Source organism: Macaca fascicularis, chromosome 11 (assembly GCF_037993035.2).
Source record: "Macaca fascicularis isolate 582-1 chromosome 11, T2T-MFA8v1.1".
Taxonomy (NCBI): domain Eukaryota; kingdom Metazoa; phylum Chordata; class Mammalia; order Primates; family Cercopithecidae; genus Macaca; species Macaca fascicularis.
This window is the reverse complement of record NC_088385.1, coordinates 4,828,742-4,839,894: the sequence shown is the minus strand read 5'-3', so window position 1 is coordinate 4,839,894 and position 11,153 is coordinate 4,828,742. Positions and strand designations below refer to the sequence as shown.

At 46.6% G+C, this 11,153-nt stretch overlaps 1 long non-coding RNA gene across 1 annotated transcript; it reads right to left on the bottom strand.

Annotated features, from left to right (window-relative positions):
• Nucleotides 1-1,184: 1,184 nt before the first annotated feature.
• LOC123567662 (uncharacterized) lies at nucleotides 1,185-5,651 on the bottom strand. The gene is made up of 3 exons (XR_006690791.3): nucleotides 5,577-5,651; nucleotides 4,072-4,230; nucleotides 1,185-1,406 (listed from the first exon to the last, which is right to left on the bottom strand). It is a non-coding gene; the product is annotated as an uncharacterized lncRNA (long non-coding RNA).
• Between the last annotated feature and the right edge of the window lie 5,502 nt (nucleotides 5,652-11,153).

Here is an 11,153-nt window from a genome sequence, read left to right as displayed (position 1 = left end):
TACTATGGACAATGGCAAAACAGTCTTAAAAAGAGAATGTGTTCTCTGACAATGTAAGAGTGGGGTCCCGGCCGGGCACGATGGCTCACGCCTGTAATCCCAGCACTTTGGGAGGCCAAGGTGGGCGGATCATGAGGTCAAGAGATCAAGACCATCCTGGCTAACCTGGTGAAACCCCATCTCTACTAAAAATACAAAAATTAGCTGGGTGTGGTGGCGGGCACCTGTAGTCCCAGGTACTCAGGACTGGGACTCTGTCTCAAAAAAAAAACAAAAAACAAAAAACAAACAAAAAAAAATGGGGTCCTTCCTCAAGAATTCCAATGTGCCTTTTTCACCTTTTGTTTCTTTATTTTATTGTGAGTACATTGCCATTGCTTTCCTCCGTTTACCTGACATTCCCCTGGACTAAAGTTAGCCCAATTTGACAGACAGACAGCTAGTTCAAACACAGGTAGGGCACTAAACTTTTTGCTTCTTTTTTTGAGATGGAGTCTCACTCTGTGGCCAGGCTGGAGTGCAGTGGCGTGATCTTGGCTCACTGCAACTTCCACCTCCCAGGTTCAAGCCATTCTCCTGCCTCAGCCTCCTGAGTAGCTGGGATTACAGGTGCCTGCCACAACGCCCAGCTAACTTTTGTATTTTTAATAGATACTGGGTTTCACCATGTTGGCCAGGATGGTCTCGATCTCTTGATCTCAGCTAATCTGCCCGCCTCGGCTTCCCTAAGTGCTGGGATTACAGACGTTAACCACCGCGCCTAGTCGGCACTAAACTTTTAATAACAGTATCATGCAAGGAAAGACTGCAAGCTGCTTCACTTCTTGATATCAAGTGACTTGAAAAGTCCCTGAATAGTATTATAGGTGAAGTTGGGCCATGGGGGTAAGGTAGGTGGGTAGAAGGGAGCTAGCAACCTGTCCTAACAATGGTTTTACTTACTCAAGATGAGATCAGGAGACTTAGAAATGAGCTTGAGCTCAGTCTCAAAGACTTGCCTTTGTAGAAGGAGTAAAACACAGTTCTCCGTTCACATGTCTTGCTTTCCCTTCGAAGCTGAGTGACCCAGCTTTTTTGATTTTGCAATGTGTGCCATCTCCTCCCTACCCTTTTCTGAAAATGTTGCGCAGCCAAATTTATTTGCATTTGAAATGAATTTGGAAGAATTTTGAAAAGAATATCATGACACCTTTTTAATGAACTGGAAGCCTATTTTGAAAGTCTTAAGAATAGCTGGGGCATCTTTCTCTCAGGCTTTACATGGTGGCCGATTGATCCTTGGTACCCATTCTTCACTCTCCCACAGTGATGTACACAAACACCTTTGCCATGGTCTGCTGGTGGGTAGCATGTGCTGCCTTACCCTGGCCTCTGGGTCTGGCACAGGACTTTCTTTGGACAACAATCTGTGAGAAGAAAGGACAAGAGCAAAGCTTTCAATATGCTCAGCTGGCTAGTCTTGCCCTCTTGTGCACCCATCCTTTGCTCTGGGATGAATTTTCCCTGGGAAGCCTGTGGCCCCAGCAGGATGAGACACAGAGCAGACCAGAAACCAATCCACAGCTTGCAGCCAAGCCCAGCTGAGTCTATCCTGGGTCAGCCAACCCCTAGATGACCCACTGATTGATACCTGAGCTAGCAGGAAATGCTTATAGTTGTATGCCGTTGAATGTTGGGGTGGCTGTTCTCATAGCACTATTGTGGTATAGCTAATTGATACACATAGGATAGTCAGTATATATGAAAACTACGGGATGCTTGATAAAACAGGCAATCAATCAACATTAAACTGTAAACTCGTAGGAGGTCTAGGTTGGTGGTAACATTAAGTCTTGAATTTTCCTGGGACCCAATTGCAAATATTTGGCACCGTTTTCTTCTAAGGGACAGTCCCTTCCAAGTATAAGTGGATTGAAGAATGTGGATGCCATAACACTGGAAGCTGTCCAGTTGCCTGGTGTCCAGGGAATTTGCTCAGACTCTCTGCATTGGTGAAGAAGCCCCACAGAACATACCCTGATCACCAGGCAAGCCAACGCAGGCCTTTCTGTGCAGGGGGATCTGCTGCGGCTCACCCACGGCCTCTAACAATTTGGGGAATCTAAAGCATGGGCCGCTTTCCTGGCGGCTCCAACCCGGCTGACACAGCCATCCGGCTAAGGAGATTAAGCAGGCTTTATTTACAGAAGCCTTCTAGTGACAGCAGCATCCACCACACCCAGGTAGAGCCTGGGAAGAATGAAAGTACATTCTTCTCTTGTTGCCGCTGAATGCTGGGGCAAAGGCTACATCCACCACAGAGATAATCTAGACAGGTATCTGGGAGGCCTGCCCGGGGGCTGTCCCGACACACTGCCAGTCAGCATCATGGAAAGACTGACGCCAGTGCAGGGCCTCAAGCATGATGGTGGTGAGTGCCCGGACAGGATCTTACGTCCGGGGAGTCCTACAACACCTGGGCAGGTTTAGCACAGGAATGGGACGCAGTGGACATTCGCTGCATGAATGAATGAGGACAACCAATGCCCAGCCCCATTGCCTGTGTGTCCTATTGCTTCCCAAGTCTTCATTTCTGGAATAAAAAAAAAAAATTCACAAATAATGAGTGTTTTATAAACACAAGCATTAATAAAAATGGTTATTATGTTGATAAGCAAGAGTAATACAATACCTCTTAGAGGTGGATCTTTCACTCCAAGTGTTTGAGTGGTCAGAAAGAAATTATACTCCCCTGTTCTCCCACCACAAGCCTTGCACTTGGGTGCGTGTCCACACCCATACACAGGTACGTGCACACACGTCTGGAAAGATGGTACTAGATTGTGATAAGAATACCATCTCTGCAGTCAGACCCTTTGGGCTCAGGTCCCAGGTCTACCATTTATGAACAGAATGACCTTGGACAAGTTACTTCCCCTTTCTGCAATGCAATTTTCTTTTATGTAAGATGTGATGATAATAGCCCCCACCTCACAGGGCTTGCTGTGAGGATCAATTAAGATAATGTAAAGTGCCATAAAAAATGTAAAGGGGCACCGCTACCAATAGAGCCGCTGGGAATTAGATGAACATGAATATTTTGAGTTTGCTCTGCCTGGGAGGCAGTGGAGACAGGAAAAGAACATGGGTGCATTCCTACCCTGCACAGACAGGGATTGGTAGAGGATGCTGTCACTGGAAATGTTTCTGTACATTAAGCTGCTAAACTTTCAGAGAGAAAGCAGTGGGAAGCCAGGGAAGATTTCCTTAAAAGAGATGATTTTGAAAAATACCCGAGATGCCTGACGTCTCAGTGCTTAGCCTCACTTTTTAAAAACCCAAATGCCTCAGTTATCTCTGAGGCCTTGAAAGATGCTAGTCCTGTACTAAATCATGACTTGTCTTTCTGATCTCTGCTGTGTGATCTCTCTGCGCTCTTGGATTTCTCCCCATCCATGTCATTGTTGATGCCTGTACCCATTAGCCATCAGTTGTAGAACCAGCAGCTCTCTTTGTGAGGATCGCAGCCCCATGCCACAATTTATTGCAACAAATATCATAATGACTTTGGGTCATTATGATGCTTAGGTCAAGGGGCTGAGTCAAACGGAGCCAAAGGACATTTTCAGGAGCCCTGTTTCTTCAGTTGACTTCCCTTCTGTTCTCCCGAACTCCTTGTAATGTATTCCAGCCACAATTCCTGCTGAACTTGGCTTCATATTTTGATCTTAGACCCTTAGTTTTCATCCTGGCAGCCCAAACCTACGAGCCAGTCTTTTTTCTTAGGATATGGAGACTTAACACCTTTGTGTACCATTTTCACAGTGGCCTTTCAGCGTTGGCCACACCACTCAGCTCTCTGCTCACTCTGCGGCAGCCTTCAGGGCTTGGTGTATAAAAGGGGAAGAAAACTGACATTGGAGTCTTCTTGATGCTACCAAGTAACGGTGTGACCTTGGGTGAGTTGCCTTACCACTCGAGCCCTCCATTTGTCCATCTGTTAAAATTTTGGGCTGGATCCACGCCTTCTTGTTCTAAAGTTCTGTGATTTACATGTTTTGCAACAGTGAATGGGGAAAAAAAATCCCTGACCTTTGAATTCCTCCAAGGTCCCATCCTTCCTGTGGCCTTCCTGTAGTGTGTGGCTTGTGCACCGTTAAAGAGTTAGTGTCTTGCTCCTGGTCAGCAGACAGGCTTTGCTTGTGGTCAGGTAGGGATGGAGGTGCCTTTCCTCTCATGGCTGTGCCTTCTCTAGGTTTGAAGGGGGAAAGAGATTAGGAATGAAGCAGTATTGGTTTCTATGGGTCAGTCTGGGACAAAGTATACATGTCTTTTTTTTTTTTTTTTTTTTTGAGACGGAGTCTCGCTCTGTCACCCAGGCTGGAGTGCAGTGGCCGGATCTCAGCTCACTGCAAGCTCCGCCTCCCGGGTTCACGCCATTCTCCTGCCTCAGCCTCCCGAGTAGCTGGGACTACAGGCGCCTGCCACCTCGCCCGGCTAAGTTTTTTTTGTATTTTTAGTAGAGATGGGGTTTCACCGTGTTACCCAGGATGGTCTCGATCTCCTGACCTCGTGATCTGCCCGTCTCGGCCTCCCAAAGTGCTGGGATTACAGGCTTGAGCCACCGCGCCCGGCCTCCTCAAAGTATACATGTCTTTGCTCCCATTCCATTGGCCATGATTTAGTCACATGACGACCTCTCACGGCAAGGGAGACTGGAAAGTGAAATCTGATTGCCTGAAGGAAGAGGACATGGCCATGGCAAGCACCAGCAGTGTAGGAAACCTAGGCGCAGCTTGCCTTGAGGCAGAGGCTGGCATGGATCGCCTCTGGGAAGCATACAGATCTCTTTCTGCACAGAGGTTCTCACACACCAGTTTAAGCCAGTGTGTCAGTTGACTGTAATGAAAAACATGTTCATTCAGCAAATAGTTGTTAACATCACAGTTGCACCAGGAAACTGTGAATACACTGAAAACGAACGATTCATAGTCCGAGGCCTCAGGGAGCTCAGTCTAGCAGATGAGCTAAGACAAAAACAATTGTCATATGCAGTAGTATATACATACTATAATGCATACATGTAACCGGTATAGGAGAGGGACAATGTGTCATGGGATTCCTAGAATGGAGAATTATAGTGTTTGATGCATGCCTTGGAAAACAGGAGGGAGTCCTACAGACGGATGCGTGATGCGGAAAGAGGTGAGCAGAGTCGGGGAGAGATGACACGATGGAATGCCGTGGTGGAAGAATGAGAGTTAGCAGGCCTGGAAGAGTTTAGACTGTGTTTGTTATAAAATGAGTGCCACTGACAGTCTAGAGCATTTGGGCCTGTGGGCTTTAGAGGAAAAAGGGATCTCTGGCCACATATCATATTCTCCACCCTTGGCCCAGAGCCTTGCCCTGCAAAGGCTAACCTGGTTCTGGAAGGAACAGGAGAAAATTGTGGATGACTTAGACTCCTGGAAAATCAAACCAAACCCAGGTCCACAAAAGGGGTGGTGGTGAGGAGGGATGGAAAGGTACTACAGCTCATCTGGGGACATCACCTCTCCTGGAGACCCACACTTTGAGGAGAGTAAACATCCACTGACCTCTAGTGGTCAAAATGGCGCCCACGAGGTCCCACAAGCCCAGCTGCACGAGTCTGTCGCAAATGATAGCTGTCGGGGAAGAAATCGCTTAGATTAAATCCTCTCTTCTTTCCAGCCTCTCCTTTTTCAGCCTCCATGGGCTTTCCCCCTTCATCTAACTAAATCTCTCTACCAGTCACCCTCCCAACAAGGGTGCCTGGCCCAAGCTGGGGCGTTTCAGGGATGAAAGAGACAAAACGGTGCCCATCCTGTCTCAGTGTGGGCACAGCCTGCGGATGCTAATCTTACTTCATGAAGCTGCCTGGCTGTCAGTGGAGAGCAATGCACATATTAAAAGTCAATATCCTACTCAAGGTTAAATTTTAGTAGAGTGTGAAGTGGGGTCAAGTTTTCTAACAATAATCGCTAATGCTTAAGGAGCACTATAAGCCAGATGTCATTCTAAGCACTTTTTATTGATTGATTGATTGAGACAGAGTCTTACTCTATTGCCTAGGCTGGAGTGCAGTGGTACAATCATAGCTCACTACAGCCTCCAACTCCTGGGCTCAAACAATCCTCCCACCTCAGCCTCCCGAGTAGCTGAGACTACAGGCACGCACCACCATGTTTGGTTAATTTTTCAGAATTTTTGTAGAGATAGAGTATCCTTATGTTGTTCAGGCTGGTCTCAAATTCCTGGGATCAATTGATCCTCCTGCCTTGGCCTCACAAAGAATTGGGATTATAGTTATGAGCCACCATGGCCGGTCCTCAGTACTTTACGTGTATGTGTGTGTGTGTGTGTGTGTGTGTAATAAATATATGTGTGTGTGTGTATATATATATATATTTTTTGTTTACTCCTTATGAAAACTCTTAGAAGTAGGCACTGTTGTTTTCTTTCATTTTAAAGATGAGGAAATTGAGTCATGAAGCAGTTAAGTAACCAGCTCAAGATCACAAAGCTAGGCGATGTAATTGCAGAACTTGTGCTCTCAGTGCAGGATATTGTCCCAGGGCCGTCTTGGACTAGCCATGCAACACTGACATTTCCAAAGAGCCGAGCCTCAGATTCTTCATCTCCCATGTGAAGGGGTTGGACGAGGAGCAGAGGTTTCAGACTTTTCTTAGAGGTGGATCAAACATATACAACAGATAACAGGGCATTTACTGGAGTTAAAGCTGGGACCCAGTAATCCTACTCACTTTTCCTCTCCTCCCCGGCTGCTTTGGTTCTTAAACTCCTGGGAAACATCTCAGGACTCCAAGGACTACCGGTACTTATTAGCATGTCTTGTATTTCAGGCATCGTATTGGGTGTTTTAGAAATATCACACACTTAATCCTCACAACCATCTCATGCAGTAGCTGTTATTATGCTCATTTTACAGATAAGTAAACCAAAGCACGGAGAGAATGAAACAGCCCAAAGTCACAGAGCTAGCAAGCAGCAAAGCTGGAAGGCAGAGGCCGGACCTTTTCACAGCCCCTCTGACAGCAAGAACCGTGTGCCGGAAATCAGCATACTGGGGTCCGGTTCAAAGTCTACCCCCGAGTCACAGTGCCAGGGAAGGAGAAGGTGAAGATGATCCCTCCTGCTGGGAGCGGGGGCAGCTGAGTAGAGGTGAGCTTACAGCAGGTGCCAGGACCCACAGGGGTATCCCTGGCCCAGCTCAGGCCACCTCGAGCACATAGCTAGCCACCAGAGCCAGAGCCATCTCTGCCTTGCAGAAGGTATAGGTGAAAGGAAATTGTCGTGATTTAAGCTTTTACTCTCAGGTTTCTTCTAGTGTCTGGCACCCACACCTAGGAGGCAATAGAAACAGAAGCGTTTGCCACCAGCCCAGACTGCTAGGCAGGGCTGTGGGATAAGTCCACGTCACTCGGCCTCCTTGGTGGCTGCTTATCTCACACTGGCAGTGAAGGAGAAATTGTTGGTTAGGGGCCCCTGGGAGGCTTTTCTTTTTTGCAAGCATGTGTTTGTTCTCAAGTTTGTGGTTGTTGCTCTAAATCCAGAGTCTAGACGGAAAAATGATATCAACAGGTCCTCAGTGCCCTCTCCCAATTTAAAAAAGACCTTTGAAGCACGGCATCTTGGTAAAAGAGAATCAGAAGACCCGTGTTTTAGTCCTCGCTCCGCTCTTACTAGCTGCATGACCTTGGGTTAAGCTCCTTCCCTCTCTGGACTTAGAGAGGGGAAACCGACTTACTAAGTTCACCCAGCAAGCTATGACACAGTAGCACTTAAAGCTCAGCCCCTGCTCCTTTCTCCGGCACCATGGAATGGATGGATTCATTAAATCACTGGATTTATTCACAGAGTTAACAGATATTTACTAAGCTCTCCCTCTGTGCCAGGGACTGTGCTAAGAACCGGGAATCTTGTGATGAACCAACACCTTCCAAACTGGAGGGGAAATCTGAAACCATCTAGTCGTTTGGACTCCATTTAAGGATGCAGAAAGTAAGGCCGAAAGGGGGAAGCACAGTGACCTGCTCAAGGTCACAGAGAAGGTGATGTGGTGTAAACCGACCTTGACAGCGTGCTGACCATGAAGACAAACTGCAGAGACTGATGTGGTATATTGAGCTGAATTTTGTGACTGAGGGCTGTTGAAGAACGAGAAGAGAGGAGAGAAAGCCTTATTTGGAGGCCTAGAAGTCACAGACCGAGACGTCAATGCCAAATCTTTCATTTCCCACTGTGGTTTTTTGTTCTCTCTCTAGGAATAGCAAGAATTTTGTACATAGCTGGGAATGAAAGCAAGGAAAATGGTACCGGGATAAAGTTTGAGAAAACTGTTTCCTTGTAAAGTCCGTGCTCCAACACTGGCTGTGTGATAAACAGCGAAGTGTCCCTGCATGGTTTTCTAACCGTCTCAACTTGATGAATCTGAGGATGTATCCAAGGATGGCGGATCATGAGACTCACAGTCCAAGGCACGTTAGATCCAAGACTGCTTCGTGATCACAAGAAACACATTGCCAACTGAGTTTTGATGACACTTATTTTTCCTCCCGTGAAACCTGAGCGTTCTAGTTAAAGACTGGAAGCATGCAAATTTTGTGTGAACTGAAATTATGGGTTACTGTAAAGCTCACTATTTCAAGTGAGTCTGAGTCTATTGTTAACCAGAATATCATTCCCTAATTTGTCTTTTCAGTAAGTTTTGATTTTAAATTTTATATCAGATTTTTTTAGAGCCTGACTTACTAAATATGACCATCGTTGAACATAAACTCTAAGACAAATCCAAAGAGGCATGGAATAAAATTTGAATTCATTTTTTATGGGCTATCTACATAGATACTGTCTTCATCATTTACTTAGTCACCAGTGAAGAAACAAAAATAAATAAGACAGGGCTCTTGTCATTGAGGAATTTGCAGTCTAGTGGAGGAAAGAGTTGCATGAAGAGAATATTTTAGTATAATGCAATGCATGCTCTTACAAAAATATACTGAAAGTGCGATGGTGAAGGCTATACTTTTAAGAAAAGATGAAGCACTTCCACTTTCCTATACGATAAGTCCCTACAAAAAGAGGATGTATTTCGTACCAGCTCATATAATGGAAACATAAGGCACAGAGCAATTGTGCTTACTAAAGCAAGAATTAGGAGATTCACCATCCTGAGCACTTTCCCACACAAACTCCAACAGCCCAACCCGCTTCCGCTGAAACGCCTGAGCTCAGACAGGTCAGTGCTCCTCAGGACCTGGGCATCCCCTGAAGGTGATGGGCCTCAGCCCAGTGAACTGCTGGGACTGGTGCCTTCTGAGCTCTCCTGGCTGGGAAGGAAGAGGGAGAGGACTGAGCCCCTGCAATGTCGCTCAATGACTTTTTCTCATCAGTATTTGTCCAGGTTCCTGGATGGAGGTCACCTGCCCTGAACACTAAACTCAGAGAGGTGAGGATGGTCTCTTGAAGGGCAAGAGTACTCAAAAAACTAGCAGAACTGGGAAGGTATAAAATTGGGGTGCAGAAGGAAATGGAGTGAAGGGGGAGTCAGGCTAATGCGGGGAGTTTAGAGTTTCTAGATCTCGTCAGATCCCACCTGGTGGAGGTCCAGACTTCACCAGGCTTACGTCCACCATGAGGGAGAAGCATGTGTCGTCCCTGAGCATTCATGTCTGAGCCAGACCACAGCTGAGTCTCAGGCTGAATCCATCTGTGGAGATTGGCCCCAGGGTGACCTTGGCCTCTTTCAAAACCTGTTCAGTCAGGCCAAGGATGGGAGGAATGGCAGGAGGCCAGATGGCAGGGGTTGAAGCTGGGGTGGGTGCCACGGCTGATGGGTTCAGGGCCCCTGGCTGGACTTCTGTCCCCATCCTTGTCAAACATTCCTGCTTGTGACTGGCAGGAAGAAGTGGTGGCTGTGGAGAATTAGTAATGAGATATGGAGTCATTCACCTCCAGGTCACTAGTTCAAAACCAGGTCACTACTGAGTCAAAGTTCCAACCAAGGGGGCATGCTGAGGGTTTCATCTGAGTGGCTTGAAGGCAGATATTTGCTCTCCCAGAAGACAGCTCAGGCAGGTCAGTGGGGGCCACAGGGCAAGGGGCTTTGTCCTGCTGACATGAGGTGCAGGTCGTGAGAGGCCTCCATGGCCTTCTGGCTCCATTCTCTCTAATACCTTCCTCCTCTGCCCCCAGGCCAGGGCACACATTCATGTCAAAAGAACCCAGGTAGGCAGCAGTTACTCAGATAATCTGGTGAGAGCCCTGTTTACTTAGACATTTCTGCTCTCTGAGGGCAGAGGCAGTATCTCTCTAGCACATATTTTATTATTATTTTTGGCCTTATCATTATCTAAATTTATTTGTTTGTTTGTTTACTTGTCTACTACCTGAACCCTACCACTATTATTACTGAAGCTCTTTAAAAATGGAGACGCCATGTATGCCTGGCACTTTTTAGGTGCTTAAGAATTGCTGATTAAATGAATGAGTCCATAAAAAAAATGAATTCCTGATGCCTCGCACTGGCTGGCAGAAAGGATGTGCGCAAAGATGTTTGCTGAATCAATAGATGAACGAATAAATGACGGATCACAGAACAAAAGTTTTGAGAAATAATCAGTTTCCAGCATGCCAGTGATAACATTTTACAGATAGAGAATTAGGAAGTTTTTCTTTTTTTTTTTTTGAGAAAGAGTTTCGCTCTTGTCGCCCGGGCTGGAGTGTAGTGGTGCAATCTCCACTCACTGCAACCTCCGCCTCCCGGGTTCAAGTGATTCTCCTGCCTCAGCCTCCTGAGTAGCTGGGATTATAGGCGTGCACCATCATGCCTGGCTAATTTTTGTATTTTTGGTAGAGACGGGGTTTCTTCATGTTGGTCAGGCTGGTCTCAATCTCCCGACCTCAGGTGATCCGCCCACCTTGGCCTCCCAAAGTGCTGGGATTACAGGCATGAGCTACTGTGCCCGACTGTTTTCTACAGGCAATGCTGAAGAGCTTAGTTGTAATGCTCAGGTAATAGGGGGTCATCAAATTAGGATTTTTGACCACTTACATCCGGGGATTACGTCTCCATGTCCTACAAAATGGCAGATTAGATGACCTAACAACTCTCCTACAAATGCTGAACAAAT